The sequence below is a fragment of the Erithacus rubecula genome (genome assembly GCF_903797595.1).
Source record: "Erithacus rubecula genome assembly, chromosome: 2".
NCBI classification, from domain to species: Eukaryota; Metazoa; Chordata; class Aves; order Passeriformes; family Muscicapidae; genus Erithacus; species Erithacus rubecula.
Genome location: NC_136685.1, coordinates 41,647,824 through 41,663,669, shown reverse-complemented (window position 1 = coordinate 41,663,669; position 15,846 = coordinate 41,647,824). Strand labels below are relative to the sequence as shown.

Sequence of the window (15,846 nt, the reverse complement as noted above, 5' to 3'; positions counted from 1 at the left end):
TAATTAGGGGTCTAGAAAAACAGTCATTATATTGGGATACTTAGCATATTTAACATACAGTTTCTAGAATAAATATTGGAGGGTGGATTCATTTTTTTATATGTAGGATTTTTTAATCTTCCAACTAAGAGGAAGAATGAAAGAAAGGCTTTTTCTTTCTAAGACAAAGGCATAACAACATCTAGTGCCAAAAGTGGAACTTAAATAAGCTTAGCCTACAAATTTGTGAAATTATGTAGAAGGTAAGCAACATGAAGCCATGTGACAACATGGCTTGGAGTCTTCAAAAAAGGATTAGATACTTCTCTTAATATCTTATTTTTAATTTTGCCTCTGACACACGCACAAGGCACATTCTCTAAAAGCATAAAGATAGTAGTATATATACATGAGGTATTGTAAACAGCCCCATCTGTTTGTCTGCATCTCCAGACAAAAATAGGAGTGTGGTGGAGAAAAATTTGCTGGAAATGTTCTCACAGAGAATGCATTTTTGCTGCTTCACTCAAATTCATTAAGGGACTTCCTCAGGATAACTTCAGGGCAGAGTGAGCTGGATAAGAAAAAGAAAACTATTCTCTTTATGAAAGAACTTGGTACAATTGTAATGCTGCCATCAACACCAGAAGGATAATAATGAAGCACAAATACCCATGTAATTAAAAAGGGCATAGAAGAGATTGCTGTAAATTAGGAATAATGTATTTTTCTAGTAAATCAAATTATATAAAATAAATGTCTGGAAAAATAAAATCTCGTTTTACACTTAAATCAATTGCATGCTAAATTAAGGTAAAGTAGAACAGTAATACAAGTAATTTCAAGGAGGAAGCATGCTGTTGCTATGCTCTTGGAAGCCTTCACTTTGTAAAGCAGTGGCAGAGATTCACTGCTAGGCTATAATGTGGTGGAAGTCAGTATCATTGTTTCTGGTTTTCTTCTTACTTCGCTCCTGCTCAGTTCCAGCTCTAGGGAAATGTGACCTGTGTAGTTACACAGGGATCAGTGCTTATAAAGAGCACTCTGGACTCACCAGCCATCCAGTTTTGCCTTATGCTAACAAATCATCTCAGTATGGCAACCTCTTGGAAATCAGTTTTTGATATATTTCATTCAGATCCATGGAGAAGTCTCAGCTGAGCTTTGAAAAAGGCTGTTTGTCAAGGCCAGGGCAGGGACTGCCTGCTCAAGTTTGTAGTAACTGAGCCTGTCAGTGCTGCACAGGTCATATGGACTTCAGTCTTTGTTCCCATTTGTGTGGTCCCACTAAGAGCCTGGATGATGCTTCTGCTTGGAGGAGGGAAAGCGGATAGAAGGATCTCAAAGCAAGGTATAAAAGGCTGTCAACCTAGATGAATATATAACCATTTCAAAACACAGGCAACATTGCAGGGAATTATGAAAAAAATAAAAAATAGGAATGTAAGAAATACACTGAAAGTAGGCAAATCTTGATTATTATAGGAGAATGAACAATGCTGCAGAATCTCTTTAATAATTTTAATTTCCATTAGAATTACTACTAAAGGATAAATTAGAATTATTACTAAAGGATAATGTTTCTGACTGTCTTAATCCATGTCCTTAATGAAAGGCAGGTCTTTTGCCAAAGTTCTTTCTTTATTCTCATATACTTGAAGAAATACCTACTAATACTTGCAATCTTCCCAGCTTTGCTGTGTAACATATATGAAACTGTGATGAGTTGTACTTTAACAGTCTTTGAATATAACCAAGTCAAGATTTGAACTGAAATACAAGGTGTCATGTATATGAAACCTGTATATGGTTTCAACCTGTATATGAATAAATGTCAATTGGAAAATTACCACAGTGCCTGTTTTTTTGTCTTTCAAATCCAATCTACAATATTTGGGATATGTTGCAAAGTGCAAGGGTGGACTAGCGATAAAGTTTACTACACTAAGACAATTTGTGGTAGAGCTGCTGCTTTTTTTGTATCTAGGGTTAAGATCTTCAACTTTGACAGCCCAAACTATGAACAAATTAGCCAACTTGCACTGAAGGGAGAACTGTTTCAGCATACCTGACTGGCACCAGAGTGAGAGTATGTGGCACCCTGCAAGTACACAGTCTAGTTCATTGTGCTGTAGCTTATGCTTATGCCCTTACCTTGAAAGATTCTGTGACCTTCAAGAAAAAGTCAAACTGTTTAAAGTGCTTGCCACATACCAAAAATTTATCCTGGCTGCTTTTGTTAAATGATACATTAAGTTGCATTAATTACTCTTCCTCTGCCAAGCACTTCTTGAAATTTGGTTTCACTTCCTTGCTTACTTCCATCTATCACAATGACAGACTTTTTCAGGAACAGCCTTCAGGTGGGCTTTACAAAAGGAAAAAACACTTTTGCAGGAACTTAAAAACAGCACTTGCCCTAAGATGTTTATTGTGTTAATAATCAACTGTTGCTTTAAATAAAAAGCCTTTATTTTATCTCTGTAAGGTTGCCAACTATGTTCTTATATGCCTCTCCATGTTAGCACCTCACAGTGACACTTAATCATGGATAAACGGTCTTCTGGTGTGGCTCACAGCTCACCTACTTTTAGGCTGATGTGTAGGCTTTTAAGTGTTAAAATTGCAGCAATAAAAATGTTGATTGGCTCCTTTTACCATTCTTTGAATAACATCCAGTACTTAAAATACTTTGAGATGAACCAAAAATAGATGTTGCTATTGACAGATGCACTTTGGATTAGCTCTTGCAGAAGGTGAAATTCATAACACAGCTTGGTTTTACAACTTAGTCTGATTTAAAAAGCACCTATTGTTTAGACATTAAGGCACGGATGCAAGAAGCACAGATCTTAAAAAAGGTATTTTTCTTTGGGTTGAAATGAATTTCTACCTTTCTTTTGCAGAAATTACTTTTGCAGGTGAAGTAATGTTCATGAAAATTTTATTATTTTCTTGCTCAGTCTTTCACTCCCATCACCAAGCCCTTGCAGTACTGATCTCAAGTTATGAGGCATTGATAGGGAAAATTTGTCTACAGTCATTCTCCTTCCAAGTGGAACTTTACACCATACAGTTTGGCACAGTGATTAATCTCTGCTTCAGGAAAATACAACACTGAGAGAAGATGAGTCAGTCTTGAGATTGATTGGCAGAGAAACTTGTGCACAGCACCTGCCCATGCTATTCCTGGGTCTTGCTGTTGCCAGTGGTATCATTCCATGAGCATTAGATTCCCTCATTAATAGAAAAATAACAGAGGAAAGCAGTGTTCTCTGAAAACTGTAGTAAGCTCAACCTGCTAAGCAATGCAAATGCTGGTTCTATAATTATCTCGGGTTTTTTTTCAGTGTGGTTATAGAGATGGTCTTAACACCATTTTTTCCCCTTGCCCACATATATATCATAGAATCAAAGAGTGGTTTGAGTTTGAAGGGATTTCAAAGATCATCTAGTTCCAGCCCCGCTGCCATGGGCAGACATTGCCACTAGACCAGGTTGCTCGAAGTCCCATCCATCGTGGTCTTGAACTCTTCCAGGGATGGGGCATCCACATCTTGTCTGGGTAACCTGTGCAGTGCCTCACCACCCTCACAGTAAAGAATTTATTCATAATCTCTCATATACACCTTCCCCCCTGCAGTTTAAATGCATTTCTTTTTGTTCTATTGCAATATGCTCTTATGAAAACTTCCTCTCCTGTTCTTTTATAGGCCCCTCTTAGGTACTGAAAGGCCACAATTAGGCTACCCCAGAGCCTTCTCCAGGCTGAACAACCCCAACTTTCTCAGCCTGTCTTCAAAGGAGGGGTGTTTCAGCCCTCTGATCATCTTTGTGTGTCCCCTCTGGGCCTGCTCTGTCAGGTCAGTGTGTTGGGCACCCAGAGCTGGATTCAGTGCTCCAGATGGGGCCTCACCAGAATGAACTGGTGAGCTGCTGGCCATGATTCTTTAGATGCAGCCCTGGACACAGTTGGCTTTCTGAGCTGTGAATGCACGTTCCTGGGACACATTGAGTATCTGGTCAAGCAGCACCCCCAAGTATTTCTCCTCAGGGCTGCTCTCAGTCCATTTCCACCCAGCCTGTATTTGTGCTTGGGATTGTCTCAATCCAAGTGCAGGAGTTTGTGCTTGGCCTTGTTGAATTTCATGAGGTTCACACAGTTCCCCCTCTCAAGCCTACCAAGGTCCATCTAGTTGATGTTCCTTCCCTCCAGCGTGTCCACTGCACTGCACTGCCTGGTGTCAGCAAACTTGCTGAGGATACTCTCAATCCCACTGTCCATTTTGGTGACAAAGGTGTTATGCAGTGGCAGCCCAAATGCCAACCCCATTGACCAGAGCACTGAGTGTGATTTTCTGTATGAATAGATCATTGTAAGTTGGAGAAAAGTTCAGTAACTTTGAATCTAATCTGCTGCACTCATACCAGAGAACTAAAGGCATGTACTTTCAACTGATTCTGAGCAGAGACAAATAATTTTCCCCTTTTCTACAGAGGAATAGGTAATTTTGGCATCATTTTCATCCCTCTCCTAAAAATCCATCACAACCAGAAAGAGTTGTGATTTTTGAGGAGTTGGACTTTGTTTCTTGTCACAGTATTTAGGGTTTGAATCCTGTCTTGGTCTCATGGGATGGGAGGATAGAATTAATGCTTGGGGAAAAAAAGTTGCTTACTGTTGTTTGTTTCTATTTTATTCTTTTTATTTCCTTGAGGCTTTGTATTTCAGTAAGGAAGAAAATTAGTTCAAGAAGCATTTGGACAATACTTTCAGGCTCATGGTGTGACTTTTGGGGATGGTCCTGTGAGGTCTAGGACTTGGACTCAATGATTCTTGTGGGTCCCTTCCAACTAAGCACATTCTATGAGATACTGGGGGAAGAAGGAATGTGACAAACATCACAGTTTTAGTGCTTGCTGCAGTATGGCAGATACCTGCTGTCTTGCAGGGGGGAAATAAACTTTGAGCCACTTTTTTCAGAGCTCCCAGGAAGGAGTTGAAGGCTTTGGCTCTGATCTCACCTAGAGTTTTGGCACCAAGGCAGCAGTCTCACTCTGAAGGGCATCAACAAAATCACAGTGACAACTGTGACAGCACTGGCAGCTTGCCTGTGTGCATGTAGTATCTTTCACCATTGACATGTGGTTCTTACAAACACCACATTAGTCTGCCATTACGTCTTCCAATTGGAGGTCAGTGAAGAAACACTAACTCCAAATGTAGTGCTCTAGTTTTAAGGCCCTTGTAGTTCTTGAAAGTTAAGAGTGTATATTAAATATGTTAAATATTTGAAGCCACATTACACCTCTTTCTAAGGGAGGAAATTGTCAGAATCAAGGACTTTATGTCTAGATAGAGTATCAAGAGATGGATTTCCTATGATGACCTTAAATGCTCTTGAACTTTGAAATCCGTATGCCAGAGTAGCAGAATTGCAGTTGGTTCTATATCTGTTATAATTTAAGTATCCCCATCCAATGCAGTTCAGATATTCCTTAGGTATCTGGAGCCACATCTCTAATCCAAATAAGAGGATAAAGCAATAGACTTTACATTGCTTTCTTCACCAATGCAGTTCAAATTCTGTTTTAAGGTCTAAGTGTCTGGATTTGCTCTCTTCCTTTCTAATATACTACTGGGGATTGATGCATAGTTTAGGAAGTTGGGAGCTTTTGTTCAGCAGAATGCAGAACAATGGAAATGTGGTTTGGGATAGAGGGGAGTGCAAGACCTCTTAGGAAGAATTAGCACACTACTGACCACACAATGTGGAGAATAATACTAAAATATTAAAAAAATACCCTCTGTGTTCATTTGTATTGTTATATAGGCTTTGTGATTCCTAGTTCCAAGCTTTTAATAATAAATTGTTTATTTTTCTGCAGAGTATGCAGAGAGTTGGAGAGTATCTTAAAATGGAAGCATCTGTAGAACCTTCATGCTCTAGACTTTATAAAAATGTTCATTTGTTTCAAGCCTACAAGCTTAGTAGTTTAACTAACCTTATTATGAAATACTATTCTTACACCTTACTCAGTAGAATTTTTGTTTGAGTTTGCAATGGTTTGTTTTCCACTTTTCTAGTGAAGGGAGATGTTAGTTGCCTTACCTAATCCCAAGTTGCATTCCATGCTCCATTTCTTTCTTAGAATTCATTAAAACACAAGGCAAAATAGCATGGACTGAGGCAGACCTGTAGCCATTAAACATAGTGAATTTCTTTTTGCACAGTTTTAAACAAGAGCTTAACAAATTGTAGTGGAGCTTAAAGAATTGTCTCAAATGTCCTAAATGATTGCATTGTTGATTGTAAATAAAAAATAATTTTGATTTTTAATGAGAAAATAAAGAGAGTAAATGGGAAAATACCTTTTACCAACAAAAAGATTTTAAAAGTCATTTACTCAGACACCTTAAATGAATACATGTGTTGAAGTGTTTTGGAACCTCAGCAGGTAGATTCTTCACTGATGTAGAGATATTAAAATGATAATGTTGTAGTAAAAATACTTGGGATTTGTCTTCTTTCTAAACAAGTCACTGAAGAATTTCTTCCCTTCTGTTCTTCCTCCAGCTCTCATACTCACTCCTCTGATTGAACTCACCTCCAGTAATTAAGCATGAACACATTGTTATTTTAATTAACTCTCTTACAGAGTAAGTAAGAATCCTGTTTAATGTTCCTCAGTGGGAAACTACTTCCAACTTTCCTTCTCCCATTTGTACAGGCTTATCAGTGTTATTTCTCAAAGGTAATGAATATTATTAACTTCATTCTACAGGAACAGAAACATTCAGAATGAAATTTGTCCGTGGCTTCACATTGATGAGGTGTTGCTCTGGGGATATGGTTTGCTGTTCTAATGGCAGTGGTTTGCTGATCCTCAGAGTTGAGGATGTGGATAGAAAACCTAATCAAGATGGTTATTAAAATCTTGCACAAGTAGTTCAGAGAACTTCAATAAAAAGCCCCCCTCTTGATAGGTCTAATAGTAATAAAGGCTGACAGCACACAGTCTTTTGATCATTATGATGTTTGTGTATCTTGTATAGTGCAGATTGAATGGCCAATACCATCCATGGTGGGAGTCAAACACAGAATGGTTCCACAGGGGGGAAAAAAAAAAAAAGGCTCTAAAGCTTCTTTACAGCTGTTTAATTCTTGCTTAAACCAAGTAGTCATAAAAATGGGAAATTTCAGCATAGTCTTCTGCTGAAAGGAAAAAGTGATAGCTGCCTATTCTCTCACTAAGAGGATAAATGTCAAACTTTGGCATCCCAGCGTTGTTCAGAATGAGAATGCTCCTCTGCAGAATGGGACTGGTTCTATCCCTCTGCCCACTTGTCATTTTTCCTCGTGGAGCCTGGCCGGGGGGGTGGAGTTTAATTGTGATGGTAATGCTGCACTGAGGACAGATTGCTCTGGGACACAATCATGAGTTTTGTTCACACAGCTGGCAGAAGATCGTTAGATGATTACAGTTGTCATCACTGGCATGGGTCAGCATTCAGGCCACTGACTTAGCAGGGGGACACACTGATGACTGCCACTTAACTAGGCCACCAAGAACACCAGACTTCTCTGCATTTTTCAGTTCTGTGCTAGCAGTGTCACATGAGTGCATTTAGTCAGTAGGTTTCCAAGGAAGGGGTTCACTCTTAGTAAGAGTAATATATCCAGGTATGTATCTGTCTGTGCCATAGGACAGTGTTTAAATTCAAACAGATTTCCAGAACAGTAGCAATTATAATCATTTATTTGTTAGTGAAGCTCATATTACTTGAAAATAAAATATTGGCCACTCTGTTAATAGGTGTTTGCACATCTATATATACATATGGGCAAGTTTTAAAAGTGTTTTCTTCGGTTTTAACATGTAAAAGTTTAATACTTACATACTAGTTACAGCCAACTTCTGCATATTTAAAGACTGTCACTGTGTGGCCCTCAATTTAATTTTCCTTTAAACAAAAAAGAAAAATCTGCGCTCTGTTCAGTTTCTGGAGTGGATTGTATTTCCTGGCCTCCTGTCACTCTGCATCCCCTTCCTGGACTCTGTTTGGATGCTCAGCTTATGCTGTGCCATGGTTTCAGCTGAACACAGCACTCCAGGCTGAGGCTTTGCCAATGTGAATGCAACAGGAGGAGTTACTTCATGACACCTTGTGTTGTGTTTGTATGTCCTCATGTAGGGTTTGCCTTTTCCCTAACAATTCATTGTTCAAGTTCAGTTTGGCATGTCTACAACTCCAAGATACTTTTCCAAATAACATTCTAGTGAGTTGTTCACTATTCTTTATGTGGTTGCATCTGTCAGGTTATATAGTGTGCTGTATTTATGGCATAGTTGGATTGCATTTTACTATTTCAGGTAGTTTTTCTTTCTCTTTGTTACTCCTTCCAAAAGCACTCCCTTGTCCCCTCTTTTCTGCAGTGTCTCAGTGTTCCCTGTTAGCAATTAAGCTTCCTCACAACTCCATACTGCCATTTAAATACTTTACAGTGGATGCATCTCTTATTCTGAATAGTGTCCCTGTAGGCAACTGGGGAACTGGAGTTTTTTCAGAATTGCCATGGCTCTGACAGAGCTGGGAGGTTTGTGTTTCAGAGTTGAGGCCTCCAGGCACATGCAAGTTCATAACTAGTTTAAGCAGTTATTTATTAGGCTTGGCATGCTGCTGTTACAAAGAGGTTTAAGGATGTAGGACAATGGCAGAGAACAAATTAGAAGGTTGTTGCTCCTTTATTTACTTGGTTTTTGCAGGACTTGAGAGTCTTAATCATGGGCCAGATTCACCAGTGTGATGGACAGCATGGAAATGCAGACCATCACAGGGCCCTTACCAACCCCAGTTTGAAGCAGAACAGAGAAATAAATTACATTTGGAGATTAATAATTGTGGCTGTGCATTAGCTGAAGGCGACAAAACCAAATTAGAACTGCTAAAAAATGCAGATGAACTTCATTTATATATATATACATATATATACACATAATCACTGCAGCCCAATAAAATTATACTTGCTGTCTTCATTGAGGGTCAAAACTGGTTGGTGGCTTAGGGTTTTTGTTGTTGTTAATTACCATTCATCATCATGGTGGAAAGCAGATTGATAGAGTTGAGAGTGGAAAACAATTTCAGATGTTGGCAAGATCTTACATAGACATATGTAAGATGAAAACCTTTGCAAAATGTTTGAGTCTGTGTTGTCACTACTTGGAGCAGACTCTGCTATTGAAAGGGGAAGAAGGAAGCAAGTTATAGCAAGTCTCGTAACCTAAAATTACAACTCTAGTATTCACTGTGAATGTGATTACCTTAGAAAAAGATGCATATTAACCCAGATGATCATATAGTAGTTATGACCAGTTTAGTTTATGCTGAGAAAATAATTTTTGCTAAGTAGTAATGAGGAGATTTGGGAGGACCTCTGTTATCAGTGTTCAATTGCACAATCACACCTCTTAGTAATATGCTGGTGTTGCTGGCCACGTTGAAAGGCATAATCTCCATTTATACCAAACACAGAAAAGAAATTATATTATTAACAGTAGGGAAGATCTTTAAAAGCTTAGTCAATAGCTTTGTCAACAGACTTGGTGGGTTGTTTTCTTCTTAATTTGGATTCACTGATAAAAAATGAGCTAAGGTAAGTAACCAGAGATACAGAGTTGTGAACTTACAGTGTAAGTGGGCCACATTAATGGAATTGTTCTGCAGACCTCTTTTATGTGTCCTCAGTATAAGAATTGAAAGTAAAAACTTAAAAATCGCAAAATCTTGGGGTGTTCTAAAAAAACAATTTTTTTGAAGGAAGGGAAGATCGTTCTTTTTCAGTTTACTTTCTGCCCAGAAACATTTCAGTCGCTGATTTTCTCTGGGCTTTTGTCTGGTTATGATGCTGCACAAATTCATCAGTTTGCAATTTCATTAATGCTAATCTAGGTTCTATCTTCATTTAGCAGTTGATTTGATTTTATCAACACTGCTCAGAGATATAAGGGAAGATGGAATATTATCTTCCCTTAGATTAATTATTTCTGCTCTGTCCTTGCGTCATCTCCCAGGAGACTTATGGGACAAGATAAGCCTCTGAGAACTATTATTATTCACAGTAACTAGTATTTCAGCTGTGTAGATGAATGATATAAAGAGATGATTTCCTTAGTTCCAGCTTCTATTCTCATAGACAGGGAAAAATTGCTACATAAATTCTCCCTGACAACTCCCTGAACTGCTTGCTTTTCATCCAATTTGTCAATTACTTTTGAAAGTACCAGTGTACAGATATCCCTGCTATGAAAATAGTCTGGATGCAGAAAAGCTCCAAAGCACAATCCCTGAAATCAGGGAGTTGTACTTTACCATAAGGACACTGCTGACTTTTTCTTTCTTCTTACTGGTGGTTTTTGAAGTGATAGCACTTACTCTAGTTGATCTGGCATCATTAGAAATTTGATCTGTTGTTTTATTGAGAGTTGTTTATTAGTTGTGGATTACATAATGTCCTATACAAGTTTATTGGCTTTTGCTGTCTTGTTCATGTTTTGCGTAAGAAAGGAAAGATTGCTGCAAACTGTCCTTACTCTTAGGGCTTTAAAACACAAAGTTTCTGTTTTGTTACTCTTTTTTTCTCTGCCCTGTTCCAAGAGTATTACAAAGGTGTTTCAACACTCCTTGGTGTTCCTGGTATGAAGTTCCTTCAAAATCTTGTTTTTCACATCTGTCTGGAAACTACACCATCCGTTGAAATTTTTGCTGGGTTGCTTTGTATTAGATTTGGAATATTTTTTTCCCAAAGCATTGTTACAGCAATGAATGAAAACTCATACTTCTGTTTCTTGCTACTCTCTGAGTGATTTTTCTCCATTGTACGAATGACTACTACAAATCTGAAAACAATAGTACTGTCTCCACAGAAAACTGTTGAAATCAATAACATCTGAACCTTAGAGTTATCTTTTTCTAAGATAGCACCCAAGATATTTTACAGGACTTTAGTTTTTCCTTGACCATTCTCAAGGGATTTTTTTTTTCTCCTTCTGCTACCATTTTGGTGGTTTTTTAATCATGTTGAGGCACAAATGAGGAAATTCAAGTTTATCCCAGAAAGTAAATTATATATAGCTATAATTTGAGTGAGAAAATGCATATGGAACTGCTTCACAATACTTTTAATGACCTATTTATTTCAGTAAGTACTTCAGAATATATATTCACAGGAAAGTGATTTGGAACTGATTTTGAAAATTGTTCTGTCTGGTGTAGATCTGTCTTTTCTATCAAACCAAAAAAGCATGAATTAATTTTTAATATTCTACTAGCCACAGGCAGATTTTTGTAGGTGTTTGGTGATTTATAGTGCTTGTGATTTTGGGTAGCCAACTTGACACCTATAAATATGGTATGATTCTTAAAGGAAGAGAGATCAGAGTCCTCTGAAATTGTCTGGCCTTTGAAAGTTATGAACAAAACTTTTTGGCCATGTGAGCAAATGCATGGATCATCTTGAGGCTTTGTCACAAGCTGACACTTGACATCCCCATTGTCAAGATTGAATTTTCTCTGTGCAAGAATTTTTGGGTATGAGTTTACAGGTGACATTTGATCACCCTGAACTGTGCCCCTACATTAGGAAGAAAATCCAACAGTAGTTGTGTCATTTTCTTGAAGCTTGTAAACACTCAGCAGTGAGGCCATGTTGAGATGACCAAGCAAATTTGAAGCAAGATGGAGTCAAAACCAGGAAAGATTAATTAGCTAGTTGCTAGTGAATGCTAGTTAGTTAGCTAGTTACTAGATGGTGTGAGCAAATGTATCTCTCTCAGCACATTGGATTAGGTGTGTACATATACCACATCGTAAAACCATAAACAAAAATAGTTATTGTGAAGTAGCTTGAAAGAAGTAAGTTGTCCTCTTGATTTACCCATGGTAAGTTGCCTCTACATTTTTGTTCTTAAGAGTGTTTCTCATTACAATTTGAACTGACTTCCTGCATGATAAAAATGAGTAGTGTTTACTTTCTAGTGCCTACACACTACTGCAGTGAGTTGTCTCTTGTCAGAGCAGTTTACTCAATGAAGAAAATCTTGATTTAATGAGAGAAAATGGACTAGCCAGCAGCTGTTATGATTTTATTCATAATGGTGTGCTACTTCCAACAAGACATCCTTTTGCTTGTCTCATGCTATGCTACTTCACAGTAATACATTTTCTGAATGCATAAACACAGAGGTAATTCAGAAAAGAGACTGTAACTTACAAAGGCCCCTGGGACATTTTTCTTTTTAACATGACTGCAGTGTATATTTAAATGAAAAGGTAAATTTATCTGTCTCATATCTGTCTCTACACTGTACACTAAGTCATCTTCAAGGGAAATCGATGAAAGAAAAGGAATAACTGTACTTGGCAGATTCTAATTATTCTGCTGCAGGCTGCTCAGAGATCTCACTGAAAGGAGGAAAGGATAACAGAGGCTTCTTGCCTCTCTGGTTGCAGAAGTAGAGGGTGTGTGGGTCTCACTGGATCCCATTTACCACTAAGACTTTATGCAAATGAGATGATACCTTTTAACTTATCTAGAAAAGAGTGATTTAAAAAGCCATTTCTGCCATGCAAGTGTTGTAGGATTTCTCATCTTCTCACCTGTACTTTTCTCTTGTCTTCCCCTATCCTCCCACCATCCTGTGAGGTACCTCCCTGCAGTCAGTTGCAGTTAGGCATCTGAACCTAGTAGCAAGGAGACATTTCTTCTAAAAGACCATCTCCTGGCACTTTGCCTCTGTCAGCATGAGTCTGCTTTTTGTGCCCGTACGTGGGTGGGTGGTGAAACAATTTCTTCTGAGCTCTTTCTTGATTATTTTCATAGTGCTTTTGCAAATGTCTGTGGTGGGTGTCCTTCTTTCTGGGTTTTACCTGCATGAATTTTTACAGTACTGAGTTACTTTGGCCCCTCTCCAGCTCTGTGTTCAGCAAGCTTTGCAACCCACACAGACTTGCTTTGAGGCTAATTTAAGAGACTTAAAGAAGATTGATGAGGATTCCCCTCTGGAGAAAGGAAACCTCAGATCCTGTGGATTTGCTCTGTAGTGGTAACCGCTCTCTGTTTTTGGTTGTTTTTTTTTTTCCCTGACTTCTGATTCATGCTCTATATAAGAATACAAAAAATGATGTTCTGTAAGAACTGTTCTTACATGTGGCCATTGGCTGGCTACCAGAGCTGCCTATGGGGCCACTGCAGATCTTATTCTTGGGTCCATGCCACTGCTGCAATAAATAGGGAGTTTTGCCTGTGATGTGCTATAGTCTTTAGCCCCAGACCAGTGTCTGTTTTATAAGGTCAGAAGTGATGAGAGATGGGATGAAATGGACTATGGACAGGTGGTGTGGAAAGCAGCACATGATTCACTGTTAGAATCAGTGAGTTTTCTGCCTTGGCATCTTAAGAGAGGATTTCTCCCTGCCTGCCAGTGCTGCAGTGTTTGAGACTTGCTGGTGTGATATTTGTGGCTTGCCTTCCTGAAGCACGGAGTGTTAGGACTTGTCAGTGGGAGGTGTTGCAATGTGGCATTGTTCAGCCCCAGGCACTGCTATTTCTATACTAAACATAGGTTTGAAAACCTGGATGCCACCAGTGAAGGAAGACTTTCTCTAGGGACTATTCCTTTAAGTTTACTGTTCCAGTCACCTTTCAAAGATACTGGTGTGGGATTTTTAAAACTGTGAACATTTAACAAAGCATTTGGGACATTTGGCAAAATGTGGGCAAAATGTTATGTGATTGTCTATGAATTCCTTATACTTTTTTTCCCCAAATCTCAAAATGCAAATGTTGGTGTAAGTGTGATGGGAAATCTTCGCGTAACAAGGGAAATACTTTATGTGAAACTGGATGTTTAAAACTCAGTTCCAAGAAGTAAAACCTGAAGTAATCACTCCCTGTAGCCCCTGAGCCAGGGGTTGCTGGGACTGAACACTGCTGTGTGTAATTTTGTGGTGGCTGCAGCAATGTGTGACGGCAGATGCTCTTAACCTGGAAGCAGAAAAAAATTGCTAATTTATACAAAACTGCTAAATCCTGTGTTTGTTCCAGATGAAAAGGAATTGTCTCAGAAAAACTGTAGAGGAGACATTGGGAAAAAATTATTTTAAAGGCATTGTTGTGGTGTTAATAGACCTAAATTATTGAACAGAAATTTTTAATAAGGAGCATTCCAGCTTGATCTAGATGCCGTTTTAGTCACTCTTTGCAAAAACTTTTGGCATTTCACACAATGGGTGTCAGTCTAATGACAAGTGTGGTTCTTACCTGGTTTTGATCAAGCACACATAGACATGGAAACAATTGCTATTTCTGGTATGTAATACCTAATCTTGAAAGAGAGACTGGGAGACACATTATTAGAATAACTACTGGCTTCCTAAAAATAATTAGCCTGCTGTGACTTAGGGGATGTTTTCAAGTCTCAGAAATCAAAGTTTTATTCTTGTGTATAAAATTCATGCTTTAGCTACAGGAAATAACTCTTTCTATCATGACAAACTAATCACTATTTAACTGGATTTTAATGCTTTGCCATTAACGAGCAATTCAGGCAAAAAGATTCCTGAACATTCAGATCGTGTGCACAGTTCAAAAAATATATGCATTGGACCCATATTGACAAGGTTATTTTGGATTTGTGTTTTACAGCAGTATTTCAAAATTGTGTTGAATGTTACCTTGGAAACTTAATTTTAAATGTGTAAAGGTTTGTGGTTGGTTTTTGTGTAAAAGGATTTTAGGTCTTGTAAAAGTAAGATGACTTCAGGTGCACATTTCTTACCAAAACAATTATAATTACATACATGTTTTAATCTCTCCATTATATAGTCAGAGAAAATAGTTCTGAAAGGGAGAAAAAGTGAAACTGACTACTCAGAAGTTGCTGAGGTTTTTAATTTTTAAAAATTGAAGTCTCTATTCAATATCAGTAATTTTAGGTATTTTTAGGTATGTCGCACCATGTGAATATGCAGATAGATTAGTTTTAGTTTTTTATTTAGATGATTGTGTCACTTTATTTAATATTCAAAGATACTTATTTCATATTTATTCACAAGAAAAGTGCATATTGAATGATTGCCCAAATTATTTTTAGTTCTTTGTGTAAGTACCAATGTTTGGTTATGTTATCTCTGCAGATAAATGGAAGAAAAACCTCATCTGCAACCTCTTGTTTTTGAAAACTTTTGGTTTTCTAAAATACTTAGTTTTGCCTCGTGACTTGAGATGGAGAGCATGCTTCTTGTCATTGCAGAGGGAGAGGTGGATAAATATAGAGCCTTTCTGAATTTAGGTCTGTGTCTACAATGCCAGCTGATAGTTCCCCTCTTCCCTAAGTGAAGATTCATCTAACATAAATAGTGCACATTTAAAGCAGATGATAATTAGGAGGACAAAAACCTCCCCAGGAATGAACGTATTGAACTTTTTTATCTTGCTTAAACCCTAAATAAATTTACAAGCCGGATCACAGAACTATTAACTGTATTTGCTTGTAAAACTTACTTTGTAAACTGTCTTTGACATAAGCATCCATTGACTTTTTCTGGTGAAAAGGGAGTGTAAATTAAAATGTTACATTTAAAAAATCAAAAGAAAGTAACACACCACTCTATAAATATATATGTATGCACTAAAGAAGAATGATTAAGATTGGGCACTGTTTTGCTTATGTAGATTAATTTTCACATAATTTGTAGCAATGAGTAACTGTGCAAACAGTGTTGCTTTCTCCTTCCATCAGGATAAGTAGACTGGATGCTATAAATACATGCTTCAGGCTCTGCCATCTGAACTGAAAGTGATTCTG

The 15,846-nt window shown here is 37.9% G+C and overlaps 1 protein-coding gene across 1 annotated transcript in view; it reads left to right on the top strand.

The window, feature by feature from the left end:
- Nucleotides 1-15,846, top strand: part of PREP (prolyl endopeptidase) — an 86,217-nt gene that overhangs the window by 50,432 nt on the left and 19,939 nt on the right. The window lies entirely within an intron of this gene.